The following is a 14243-nucleotide window of genomic DNA, read 5'->3' on the forward strand; positions in this document are numbered from 1 at the left end:
GCGAGCACGGTGGATCGACCAGGTAGAGGACGACCTGCGGACCCTTCGAAGACTGCGAGGCGGGCGACAAGCAGCAATGGACCGAGTGGAGTGGAGACGGCTTCTGCATACAGCAAGAGACAAAAAGGCTCTAGCCTGAACGGTAAGGTGGTAAGTAATCAGTCTAAATTGATTGCAGCCGGTAGTTCATCGACTACCTCTTGCCAGCAGTCACTGTTGGGTTGGACAGATGGATCTATAGATTTGCCGTTTCTAAGTAGTCGCACTGCAGCTTCATGGCCATGCCAAAAACTCACTAACGTATCCAGTCTTTCCGGTTTCAGCGCTAAGTTTTGTCACGACCGAGCCTCGACAGCTAAAGAATAAGGCCGCTTTGTTAGCGGTTTTGAAGCTGCTACAAAATATCGGACGCTCATCAAATTCACCCGAAAATGTCGGCCAAATTTACCGCACTGCTAGCTGATTTGTACTTTGCTTTCTTTATCGATTGCTATTCCGGTTTCAGACTATGTCACAGATTAGTCGATTAGCAGTTCGTGCGGTATTTCGATCACATTGACAAGTCTCAGCAGGCGCTGATTTTCTAGGTTTTACTTTGCTAGTTCCACTTGACACACTGGTCTTCAACGTTCAATTCTCGGTTAGCTATCTTCTTGGGTCTAATCACCCGTTTTTCTTCTCTTTCTGGGTCCTTTCCTTCTTCGCTTTGTAGGAAGACTATTCAACAGGCATAGTGGTGTCATACTCCGTAAGTAACGTAAGCGATCGTCCCGACATCGGTATAGTTGGGCCGGGTTATACGATCTTCGATCGTGCCTTTTCGCATCTGCCTCTCCCATCATGAACCGTAATTGGGATTGTTCCGGTGTTCGGACTGGTAATAGAATTTTCGCAGCAGTGTCCAATTTAGCAACAGCTCAAAACTGAAAGTTTAGATTAGAATTATAAGAATCGAATTCAGTAGACTTACATTTAGTTTCTTCTCAGCTCGAACTCGAAATTCTCCAGTCGTTCCAACAAATCCACATTCGGTTTGGTTTGACATTCAACCGCCACTCAAGCTTCCGCTGCATTCACGTAGCATTCGCATCGATGAGAACGTCAAGTTGATTGTTGTTCAGGAGGGGAAGGAGACAAGAGAATTGAATGTGGTCAAGTCGGCTGCCAGATACTGACGAGATGAAACCCTTCACTAAAAGAGACCATTTTGCATCATTTCCGCGATTTGTGACGTTTGTCAATCTTTTATTCCCGGTTGTTTATATCCTTTTAAAAATGTTAAAAATTAGTTCCGCCTTTGGCGAGCTGCTTTCAGAGCAGAGTTTTATAATTTTTCGGATATGCCATAAAATTGAAACTGAAGCTGTCAAACTATAAATACTACAAACAAACAACATGTTTCATTACTCTATTGATAATAATTGAACCTGTTCGCCATAATTCCAATCTACAAACCAAGAACTTACACCCAACCGGCTTCCAAGTATGGTGCCAGAGGTATGCAAATTGCTGGGAAAATTATCTCACAACACACAAAAGGCGGCATTCCGTCCGCCAGCCACCGTCATTCCCCTGAACTTGAGTGCCAGCCAGCCGGTAGTCACTATAGTGTCCCATTACGGTGCGTAAAACTCGCGCGAAGGTCAACCACCACCACCAGTAGCGGAGCGGACGCGAAAGCAACACAAAACGACAAAAAATCACTCCTTGTCCAGTTTCATAGTGCCAACAAGTCAGGTAATTCACCTGACTAACTAACTATAAGTACAACCGCTGTTTTGTATTGGATTGGAGGCAAAACTGATAGATAAACAAACCGACGACGCCGACGGACATAACAAAAAAAACAACAAAACATGGGAAAATCGATGGAGCGTGTGTAAATAGGTGGCGCTGACTAGATCCTACCAACAAAACAACGACGCGTCGTCGTCGTCACTGTAGCAACCAACCAAGACGACCGGTTAACCTAGAAAACAATGATGCATTGAAGTATAACAGGCGTAATTTTTCGAAAAGGGTTAGTTACACATCAATTAGAGGATTTTGGTTTGTGTTTCTAGAGTAATTTGACAGAGAAGTGACGTTCTATCAATTTGCAAAACTATTTTTACGTTTTATTTGAAACCCTTGCTAGATAGATTCGTAACGAGTAAATTGTAAATCGCGTGAAAAAACAATTAAATTTATTATTTTATATTATAGATGAGAATGACAACTAGAGGTGGTTATGTGAAAAACGTAATCGTAAGATTTACCACATGTAAATTGTATCGTAACAAATCCAACAACCAATAGAAACTGAATAATTGGCCGTACAATCCGTATTTGAAACAAGTTTTTAGCAAGTTTCTTGAGTAACCGGTTAATTTTAGTAACTTGAAAATTAGGAAACTCTAAAAGGAGTCAGACTAATTCTTATCTCAAAGCGAAAATCTACGTCAAATAAAATTAAACAAAACTATGTGTCGAAGAGTGATGTTGAAATGATTTTGCATATGCTTATTTATAGATTCGAGTAATTTTGATGCTTCGCATGAAAATCTATTTTTAAAACATGTTTTATTAAACCTTCAGTGTCGGAAACCGGAAAACAGAAGCCTATTGCCCGTAAACCTATAGCTGTCCATCGTTCTAGCACTTTTAACTTCAAAGCAATACTCTATTATTGACCTTTGAACCGTGAACGCTTTCAACGAAAACATCCGATCGATCCCCGCTTCCTTCTTCCTACCAACCGATCGAACGACCTTGTCTTGATTCACCGTAGCTACCGCCGGATTGGTTTACGGAGCAAACTTCAGGAAATTTATTGAACAAATCGTGACCGCTACACGATACAGATACGATCGATCACTCTTTTGATTGTGATTGATTTATAATGCCAAAGATGGAAGAAAAACTGATTGACGGATACCATCACCATTTCGTCGGAACAATGGATTTGAGCAATTGGAAGATTGGAATCTGGACACGGCACGAATGCAATTCACTTTGAGGGTGGCCCAAAAAATATTAAATCACATTAATTCGGTTTAAAATGGAACAATTCGGCCGAAGTACAACAACAGCTGTCAACAGTGGTTAATATACTGCTCATGAAATTGTCCAAGCTAAACGCGACGCGACAACAGTTTTGGGCAGAGCCCATTTAAAGACGGTGACACGCGTAATTAACCTTCACGTCAATAATTCAGTCGGTCAGCTGGGAAAATTCCCGCCTTTGAAGGCAACTGACTGACTGACTTACGAGTTGGTAATTAACGACTATGCTGCTAAACGTTTTATTGCTAGAAACGGTCTATAAAATAAATATAACTGTGTACAAGATTCCTTAAACGGAAGATCGTATTATGTTTTAAGTGGTTTATGAGATCAACCCCTAACCATTAAAACCTCCAGATCATGGCGGAATTCTACTGACCCTTAATCATGTTCTATTAGATAGACTTTCCTCTTCCCACTAATAATAATCAAGTGTAGGTATATGCGAGAGAAATACGCATTGTTATGTCTGTGTTGTTCTTATACTGAATATCTGTTGAGTAGATTGTTGGATAGAATCTTTTTAAATGATCCGTGGAACATTATTGAATGCTTTACAAATTTTCAATTTTTGGACTAGAATCAAGATTTTTATTTTGGGATCACATTTGGATCTTCGGATCTCACGATGCATTCTGATCATTGGATTTACGGATTTTAGGATCTTCAGAACTTTCCTGTTTGGAGTTCTTGGATCATAAAATCTCTGTTAAATATTTCTGCTCCTTAAAATCTTTGGATTTATGAACCAAGAGATTGGACTTTTCGATGTTTTGATTTTTGGAGCCTGATATTTTGGATCATTGGGATTTTTTATTCTATCAAGCTATACATATATTTAAAAGTTTCAATTTTGTGCCAAGCTCCAGGGACTTTTGATTCTTTAGATTTTTAGACCTTCATTACCTTTTGAATTGCGATTATTTGAATTCTGCATTTTTTTTATTTAGACGATTGACCGCGCTTGTGAACCGGGTTTTGTTCTCTGCCCATAAAATTCGTTTCGTTCACTAGGAGGCTTAGTTATATTGTAGTTATATAGTAGTAATTATTGTTTTATAGCACATTACAAACGCATTCTAAGTTTTAAGAAGGGCTCCAAGAGTACCAAAAAACCTCAATTGTTACTTGGGATGTAACGTTATAAAGGTGTGCCAAGTAACTCACTTTTTAGCTTAATTTTTACCCACTGGGCTCAGCTCAGAACATGTGAGTCGATGTATTCGGTTTGATGTGCGCTAGAAATCTACCGTAAGTTAGGATGTGACCCTGTGCAAAGTTTTACCAAAACGTACCCGCCAAAAATTGGGGGGTGTCCCACAAATTTTAATCTAAAAGGCCCTTCTTTTTTGAGAGAGTGGTCTTTTGATCTAGATTCTCGGAAGGACAGAGCTACTTCGCTACAATTGCAGACGAGACGGGAAATGTTACCCACTAAAGTTCAGCTCAAAGCCAATTAGTCCAAGTTGTGATTCAAACATCCGAATCGGGTGTACCTTTAAGATCGTGTTTATAAATTCGTATGTGCTCAAACGTTGATTTAACCGTCGGATCACGGACGTCAGTACGCGTGGATGATCGCGATTACATGTTCGCGCTTGTGACCAGGTTTGTATTATCGTTAAAAGCCCGAGCGTTTTTATGTATCTGTTTTTAATGGCGTGAGTGCTTTTATGTCTCGTGTGCTAGCTGGAGCTTCCAATTTGAGACTCAAACTCAATCAGCTGTAATAAGTATATTACAGCTGATTGAGTTGCCGTACCAAATTGGATGGCGGTGCATATGGATGGATTGTGGTCAAACTAATGCAAAGCACCTTCTTTAGTCATCCAGAATTAGTGATACGCATTTTGAAAAATAAAATCAATTTTGCTGCATCGATCTTTTTATTTCGAAAAAATCGATCGAGTCGGGAAATATCGATGCACAAAACCGATTTTCAGATGTACAAAGATCGATTATGGAAAAAATTGCGTTTTTTTCAATGGGAATTTTGAAAGAAAAACCGATTTCGCCAAATCGATTTAGCTGAACCAACAAAATCGATGTTGTCAAACATCAAACCGAAAAGATCGGATGCAAAAAAGCGATTTTCCAAGCTGAAAATCTGTGAAAAAAATTTTGATCGTTCCTTCCTCGCAGCTGTCTCCATCAAGCTACATCCTAGCGAAGACTACATACATATCAAGAAGACTGATATCTCTGTCCTTCTGTTGTACGAAGTTAGGAAGCTCAACGTAAAAGTATACATGCATCACTATGAAAAATACTCCCTTTAACCGTAAGAGGTAGTGTTGCTATGGCTGTCTCCAGATTCCGGACAAAGTTGCCAGTCTTCTTGATATGTAGTTTTCGATTCTAGACTACTTTCTGGTAGCGTTCGGTAACAAAAACCGGACGGATTGGCTGCTGACCCCGGTACTCGGTCATTTATATATGTGGCGATTTGTGTGACAGCAACGTGGAAGATGATGTCATTTGTTGAAGCATTGCAACCAATCAGAAACATGGAAGGGAAATATGACGAACATTTAGCGCGAGCGGAGGTGCCGAGATCTGTCGTCCCGGGTTCGGGATGCGCAACCTTCTATATGAAAATGTGTGATATTTTTATTATACCTTGCATTATTCAAATGTTTATTGGTACAATATAAGAATCTGTTTATTTCGAGAATTTAGCGTGAAAAAGATGAAGGTTTCAGCGTGAAATAACACTTTTTTGCGATTTTTTTAGAACTTTGCGTGAGGCAAATTTATCAAAACTTTTGTAGATTGTAGTGTATCATTTCAAAAACTCGTAATTTTTCTTTGCGTAAATATCGACAAACGACTCGGCAACGAAGCTTTTTGTAGAACGTCTCTGGAAAAAAAAACATGATTTGCGGTGTTACCTGCTATTCAAAAACTACTTAATCGATTTCTTTCAAACTTTCACATTCTATGTTAAAAATACGTTGAGTTTTTGGGATAATTTTTCATTTAAGGGGGTTACTCATAAAACAACGCGGAATTTTTCGTGAAAAATAGTAATTTTTATTTAAAATTAGTAAAAAATTTAAAATTTATCTAAAAAACTCAGCGTGGAGGTTAGGATTTTTTTTTCTAACTTTTATTATGCAAAGTTTGAAAGAAATCGATTAAGTAGTTTTGCAATGGCAGGTAACAACGCAAATCAAGTTTTTCCAGAGACGTTCTACAAAAAGCTTCATCACCGAGTTGTTCGTCGATATTTTCGCATAGAAAAATTACAGCATGTTATTGAAATGATATGCTATAATGTACAAAAGTTTTGATCAATTCGCTTCACGCAAAGTTCTAAAAAATTCGCAAAAATAAGTGTTTTTTCGCGCTAAAACCCTTACCTCCCCCTTTAAAGTCTGAAAAAATAGAACCACTTTTTTACATATTATTTTACATTTTGTTGTTGAATTTTAAAAGTACACTGCACAGTGGTACGGCTTAGAACAAAAGGTGGACTAAAGTCCAAACTCTGTCGTCCGATTTTATGTAATTTTGGTATGCTGAATTCGTTTTTGATATTAAAACATTTTAAAAATAAGCATTTACTATTCATTAGGGTGTCTCAAAAATATATTTTTTTCTAAATCGTTCTGTGTATATTATTTTCGTGTGCCTAATCGTTTCTGATATTAACATTTGTAAAAAGAATTTCATTATACATTAGGGTGGCTCAAAAATAATTATTTTGTTGCGAAGGCTCAAAATATTTTTTAAAGAAATGTTTGTGCCCTGAATACCTATTTTGGTTTTAAAAATAAAAATTAGCTTTACTACTTATTAGAGTGGCTTAAAAGTAAGTATTTTGTCTTTCATATTGATTTTTTTTTCAATAGTAATTTTGGAATTTATTTTCCATATCGAAACGAATTGATTCACTTCCTATTACGGGGCTTCAGAAATGACTATTTTGTTTTTACGGATCAAATAACATGTGTTCGACTAATTTTGGAACGTTTAATTCATTAGTGGGTCACTTGATATGGAAACTACATTTTCTTTCATTTTCAAAAAAGCGTCATAGTGGAATGTTTAATTACATTCACTAATCAACAAGATGGTTAACGATTTTTTTCGCAGGTATGTTTTAAGTTACTTAGATTGCATATCTTAAATAAAAATAAATCCAAATCCCTTTTTTCGCGTATATGGTTCATTTAAAAATGATCATATTTTATATGAATAATATCGCAGCTATATCAGTGCTAAGAAAATTCGGATCGAAATAGTCTCACCAATTGACCAGAACTCAACTGTGTTCACTCAATTTGGTAGCTATTGGGTAATTTAGCAAGAAATAGTTCCAGAAACATTTTATGATATATTTCAAATGGAAGAAAATATTTACTGATTTTTAAACAAATGGCGATTTTACGATGTACACCCAGGTTTTTTTACGCGGGGGATACGTACCGCGTAAAAAATCCGCGTTGATTGGAAAATCCACGTAAAAACCGCGTTGATTCGAAAATCCGCGTAAAAAAACTCTCAGCAAAAGACTTAGAATAATTTTGGAAGCTTTTTTGCGCGGATTTCGCAATTAACACGGTTTTTGCAAAAATATTCTAAGTCCTTTTGAATTCAAAAGACTTAGAAGATTTTCAGAAAGATGGAAGAGACGGGTCTGGAAGACTCCTTATGGCCCACACCCCAACAATATGGGTATTTTCGGAATGGTATTGAAGAGTAGGTGCCAGAAATTTATTTTTGACGTCATTTTGAAATCAAAGATGGCGACTTCCGGCTTAGCGAAATTCGCTGTAACCCAATCATAATGGGTATTTTCGGAATGGTCTTGACGAGTAGGTGCAAGAAATAAATAAATCTGCTCCTTCCCCGCAAGGTTTTCCATGAAAATTGATTTTTGGCGCCATTTTCAAATCCCAAATGGCGTCTTCCGGTTTCGCGAGATTCTCTACAACTCAATCAACATGACAAACGTCGATGTTTGCCGTCATTTTAAAATTCTAGATGGCGACTTCCGGTTTACCGAAATTCTCGCATGAAAAATTTGGGCAATCATCTAAGTCACCCTCAAATATAAGATCTAATCATAAACCAGCAAAAGTCTTTTGCAGAGAGTTTTTTTTATATGAAGATGGAATTATTTTCGAAGAGAAGGGATTTTGCCACCGTGTGTAAAGTGTTGCTATAAACCGTGAGGATAGCGAATACCAAAAATCGAAAAAAATAAGTTTAAATGGATTTAATATGCCCGGTATATTTCGTCCTTTGGTTTTAATATGCAGAACTACGGGATTTTAAAGTTTTTCTTGCAGTAATTTTTTTATAGTTCTCAAAGTTTAATACAATTCAGAAAAAACGTTTTTTGTTCACGTATTTAGAGACAGTTAATAATTCTCTAATTTCACCAAATTGGTATTTGATTTATTGCAGTAAGAATCATCAGGAAACAAACTCAGCCTCAAACAGCTATACATTGGATAAACGAAGATTTTGGAAATCGTAATATTACATTACATCAAGACAACTACTATTTTAGGCATATTTAAAATACGAGTAGGAACAACACTGTACAAATTTGACTCAAAACTTTTGCCGTCAGATCGTTCGAGTTTCAACCGGAAGCTCAGACTCAATCGTTGCGTCTGTGGTCAATTCACCCCTAACACGACATGAGAGGGCGGAATCTGCCGGCCGTCCCATTATTATCCTATCAAAATGTCAAACTTTTACCTTAACAATTCCTGAAAAGATTTTCGAAGAAATTATCGCTCCATTCGAAGCAAGCCATGGAAACACCGATTTCGCCACGACAAAGACTCCAAACCGCTTACCGGCAATTAATTACATATTGTGCGATACAGTTTTTGCTTCTCAGTCTCGCTTGACTAATTTACGTGAATCTGCTGAGAACCGCAAAAAATAGGAATCAACCCCGTAGAAAATCACCTTTTAGTCATAATTTCCATCAAATCCCGTGTACCGCTCGAGTACCGTCGCAGCCATCAGCGGAAAGTTATGAAAATTAAAACGGCCCCGAAAAAAAACATCTTCTTCCTGGACCGTAGCTAATAGTGTGACAAGAGGAGTCAAAGGAGCAAAAAAAAACACTATCCCGAGAACCGTTGCGCCATTCATTGTTCCTTCCGGGTTCCGTGCTGGTACGGTTATACGCTTTCCAAGCGAGAAATTCATAAAGTTTTATGTTAATTAACTTTTAAAAGCATTGTACGGGTTTTAATAGTTGAAAGATGGAGGGATCTTTTCTTTTTCGATAGAATAGAGTCAGGTGGGAAATTGAAATTGGAAAGACGCGACGTGGAAGTTAGATGCAGCATCAAACAAAAATTCTTTTTTAGTATTTTAATGCAGTGCAATGGTATGGTAGTAATATATCACAGAGAAAGAAATACAAAAAAAATGTTCCTCTTACTCTATTTTAATATTCTGTTTATTTACTGGCAGAGAATACGTCCCTAGGAGTGAATATCACGTTCCTTCTCCAGTAGGCATGAAACCTTCTTCTTTTAAGCAGTACTGACAGATAATAACCAAACTATAATAAAGCAAATCAGAAAAAAGGAATGAATAGCATATTTTAGTTCAATAATCACATTTTCTTGTCCCTGTCAATATTTAAAAAAAATCTTCGGGATAACAAACCCTATTAGCGTACAAGATGCTAGCATTTTTTCTCTCACTTAGCGAAGAAAAAGATTGCGGTGAACCCGAAAAAAGTGGCAAATTTTCACAGCCAAGACAAAAAAAATGCATCACGGAAAGGATAACACACTCTTCGGGTAATGGAATTGACACAAAGGAAGAACAGTCGGGGAAATTTTCCGGAAAGAATAGCCGTGTCTACGCTCTACACTGCGGTTGGACTCGGGTGAATAGAGAGAAAAAAAAGCAACCTAATTCGATAATCTATTCACGAGGGAAACACAATTCAATTCGCGGCATCGTCGCCATTTGCATTTTAGTTCTTAAGTTTGAACTGGTGAGAAGGGCGGTAGAAATCATTGTACATTGTTTTTCGCATTAGCAAGTGCAATGTCCCTACAAGGGTGAGTGTTCGAGTGTGCAGTGGTCCGGAATGGTGAAATTAGTTCAGTATTGTTTGCCTGGAATATGTTAAATGCGTGAAAAAGTGAATAATATACAGAAAGCTAGTTTCTATTGCACGAGAATTGTTTCCGGAATCAAACTATGACAGTTGAACTATGCTTAGCCTACCCTATCCCATCGTTTATCTTGTTTAACCAAGACACCCGTCAGACTCTGACAACTTTATGTGCCTATGGGAATCAAATACATGGCGGGCGACCGAAAAGGGGCTACAACCTACATTTCATCCCAAAGCCGATTTTTTATTATTCATTAAAATAATTCATTTGCCAATTGAGACTTTTTAAAATTATTTTAAGATTTCTTCTTCAATTAATAATCAAAGTTGAACATTCAACTAACTCCAGTACTAGCTGGCGCCCCGTTCTTTGTAGAAAATTAAAAAAACAGCTAACTTTAATTTTTTTTTGGATTGACCAAACTATACTCTTTCTTTGCTGGTTAGATGTTTATTTGATCGACCAAGGCATCTAAAATATGTAGAGTTAAATATACCGGGGAAATACGCATTGTTTTGTCAGAGTGGAAACAAAACTGTTACAACATATTTGTCAAAAAAAAGACAATTCACGGGACGGGATTGAGAATTGCGAATTTGCCGCAGCCATAAATGATATACGAAATTGTAAAGGAATTAAATTTAAGGTAGTCCCACTGAAAAAACAAAAGTAGTGTAATTTTCATCAAAAAAGATTGCTAGTTTTAAAAAAGTAAGTAAATTTAATACTTATTAGATTCAATCTACATCCATCCTTCGAAGATATCGCCCCAGAAAAGCTTTTCAAAATAAAAAAAAAATGCAGTTTACAATCCGCGTTTGGTACTGGTGCACAGTGCTAAAGCAATCCAAGTACCGTTATTCTCGTTTCTGTACTATAGAAATGCTGCTATTATCGTGTCGATAGTGTTGACTATATCGATCGGGATGACATCCAATGCTAGCGAGCGGATTTTTTAAGCTGTACGGATGTTATGGATTTCCATGGTAGCAAAATTGGACCGCCCATACAAAACTTTAACTCTTGTACTGTACTTACTGAAAGATAAATTAAATGACCGAATTTCAAAGTCGTAAGGACAGAACATCGTTCGTAGAACCCACTTTGAATATATTAGAATGTAAAAACCGGATATAAACTTTAAGTGTAAAATTCGGACTGACATCCTTCGGCATGAGAATCGCTTAAAAAGTTGTCTCCTGAAAAAGTTGACAAAGATATAAAATTCTATTGAAAATTTTAAAATTCGTTAGCAGGAAAATCCGATTAAAGATTAAAAATCGGTTGAAGTAAACTACTTTGTAAGAACCGGATATGTTTTTTTTCCCGATTTTTATACTGAAAGATGTTTTAAGCGGCTCTTGCAATCCGATTTTAACACTTTAAGTTTGTTTCCGGTTATTACATTCTAATATGTTAATAGTAGGTTGTTCGGAGCTAGTTTGTGACTTATATTTTTGGTTACTCAAGGGTGCATCGATGAAACTGAAGTTCACACTATACAGTTTCACCATATACGTAACATCGTAGTTACAGGGTTTGCAGACTTACGGCTTCCCTAATAAACGTCGTATGATTAAGGAGCCCAACGACCTGTTCAGGGTATCATCCAAACAATATGTGGAATCGTTAAACTATATAGGTTAAAGTTCAGGTATAATATTTTTTATTAGGGTTAGCCGACCAATTTGCTTTCCGTAACAATATGAACCACCCACGTAACCAGCAAGCATTATAACGTAGCCTAATATCTGCGTTAGATCCACATATAAAGCAGCCTTTTAGAGCTGTGAAGCCCTAAATACTGATATAATGCTGGTATTATGCCAGAAAAGGCAAAATATAGTGCTATTACTGTGCAGAGATCGACAGCTCGTTTCTGCAGTACTAATGCTATTATATAGCACCAGCGCACAAATGTCAAATTTAAAAGCCTTATATTGGCACTACTAATGCTATTAAAAAGCTTCAGCAGGCTGTCGTTGTCCGCCACGGTTTTAAAACCATTTCTCATGTTTCCTTTCGGTAGGATGAGCAAAAAGGAAAAAAATAAATAATGTTCTCTTTAAAACCGTGATTGACTTCTCTCTTCTAATGAATTGTAATGAATATCCTTAATGGGTTTTCATTCTGTCATGATATGAATGTTTTACGAAAATTACCTTTACTAAGTCTCGAACTGAGGTACCCTGCCTCGTCCTTCACGGTAAGTGCGCTGCGTTTGCTCCCTGGACTATATTGCATATGTTCGATTGAAATGAAATATGCCGAATATAATCTTCAAGAAGAGTTGCATAACAAATAAACCCACAGCATTACAATAGCATTATATCGGCTTTTTTTGCTCTATAATGGCATTAAATGCACTTGTGAAGCTAACATGCTTTAAAGATCCTTGAAGCATGTACCCGTTATATCAGCTTTATATACGCAAATAGAGCAAGCGATAATGATATATGTCAGCTGTGCAGTTATGCATTATTGATGCTAATATAGAGCTTTATTGCATTGTTAATGCTGTAATGGAGTTTCAATGCAACATTAGTGCAAATGTATAGCCAATATAGTGCAATGGCTTAATGCTTATGGTTACTTGGGCAATATCTCGGGTGTAACAATGTTAAAGTCAAGATCGCCGTGTATTATGAAGGTAACGCAATTGAAGTACGACTGCTTGATTTGTCGGGTGTTAAAAAATATGGACATTCTGAATTTTCAAAACAGACACCCTGCAAAAGCTATATCACCTTGAAAAACGTCTCTATGAAAAATTTGAGCTCAATCTGAGAGCGTGCTGCCAATATTTCTTCGAGTTGGCGCGAAATTCGTCCAATATCCTACCAACTCGGTGTGGTGCCGACTCGCAGCATCCATATTTATAAGCGAATTTATAAGCACTCGTTGCGCTGGTCCGAGAAGAACCACTCGGTGTCCCGTTTCGGAATTTCTTACCAGTGCTAGGCTGTCTTTAGTGTCGACGATGATCCGTTTGCCGTAAATTAAACTGTCGAAATAATGCTCAATTCGACTCAAGATATTTCAGGAGACACCAAACAAACCTTATCGCAATAAAGGTATGCTGCAGGGAAACGGGAAAACTGTAGGTCTCTATTTTTGAAGTTGGGAGCGGCTCGAAACAGAGTATGTCCCGGAGTAGGCGACTGAAGGAGACATGATGACATTATTTCATGGTTGATCTTTGTTTATTTGTCTTCGGGAGGTACCGTACAGATTACACTTTATTCTACTGTTAAAGTTTAAAAAAAAACTTTTAATTGCTAACTAATAATTAGATTTAGAAGCATGGATACCGTAGAACAGAGATGTTTCGTTGAATTTGCAACAACATCAGTCTACCGGATTATTCTGATATCACATCGAAAATTGCAGGAAAGTGCAGCGAGATTCCAGCATTGGCAAATCTAGCAACCTTTCGAGCGACCAAAATCTATCACCTTACATTTATCTGCATGCCATTCATGCTTCTTAACACTGGTTATGTCATCTTGTACAGTAGAATCGAGTCCTAAGGCAATTGAATAAAAGATTTTCAGTTCATCAGCGTAGAGTAGTTTTTAGAGACTTGATGCGGTGGCAGAGATCGTTGATGAAGAAGAGAAAGATAAGTAGCCCTAAGTGACTTCCTTGAGCGACACCGGTTGGACATGAGCGACATGACGAATCTTTAACCAAGAATTCTGATAAATGTATACATGATGAAACAAACGGAAAATGATACGGCAATGTTTAACTTGAGATGAAATAGCATCTTGGTGGAACCACCACCCTACGTACTCGAGAGCTACAAAAGAAGATAGTATGCGATTGTAGCTCTTACCAGTATAACGATGATCGAGAATTCTACGCCATAAACTCGACTAGAGGCAACTCATTCAAATACCACATCTACTACAGTGGCAAGGAGAAGCTATTTACAAGGCTTTGTAGTGTCTGTCGGTAAGTAGCTGCAAGTGGCGGCATGTAAGTGATAACAGAAGAAGGCGTGTTCTTCAACTATAGTATAATCAACGCCTATGTAAAAAATCAATTCTATGAGCTAGAGCTAGGAAAGTGTATAAAACATGACGT

The 14243-nt window shown here is 37.4% G+C and overlaps 2 protein-coding genes across 4 annotated transcripts in view; one reads left to right on the forward strand and one right to left on the reverse strand.

Annotated features, from left to right (window-relative positions):
* The window catches only part of LOC131685101 (RING finger protein 17), a 519412-nt gene that overhangs the window by 431026 nt on the left and 74143 nt on the right, over positions 1-14243 (reverse strand). The gene's annotated exons all lie outside the window — the stretch shown is intronic.
* LOC131685118 (uncharacterized) overlaps positions 1-14243 on the forward strand; it is a 210792-nt gene that overhangs the window by 123643 nt on the left and 72906 nt on the right. Inside the window, exon 1 of one of the 2 annotated variants that reach the window (XM_058968589.1) lies at positions 10061-10094. The exons of the other annotated variant lie outside the window; for it this stretch is intronic. The gene's annotated coding sequence lies outside the window, so the exon portion shown is untranslated. Of the gene's footprint in view, positions 1-10060; positions 10095-14243 lie in introns of those variants that run through there. 2 annotated transcript variants of the gene reach the window in all.

Source organism: Topomyia yanbarensis, chromosome 1 (genome assembly GCF_030247195.1).
Source record: "Topomyia yanbarensis strain Yona2022 chromosome 1, ASM3024719v1, whole genome shotgun sequence".
NCBI classification, from domain to species: Eukaryota; Metazoa; Arthropoda; class Insecta; order Diptera; family Culicidae; genus Topomyia; species Topomyia yanbarensis.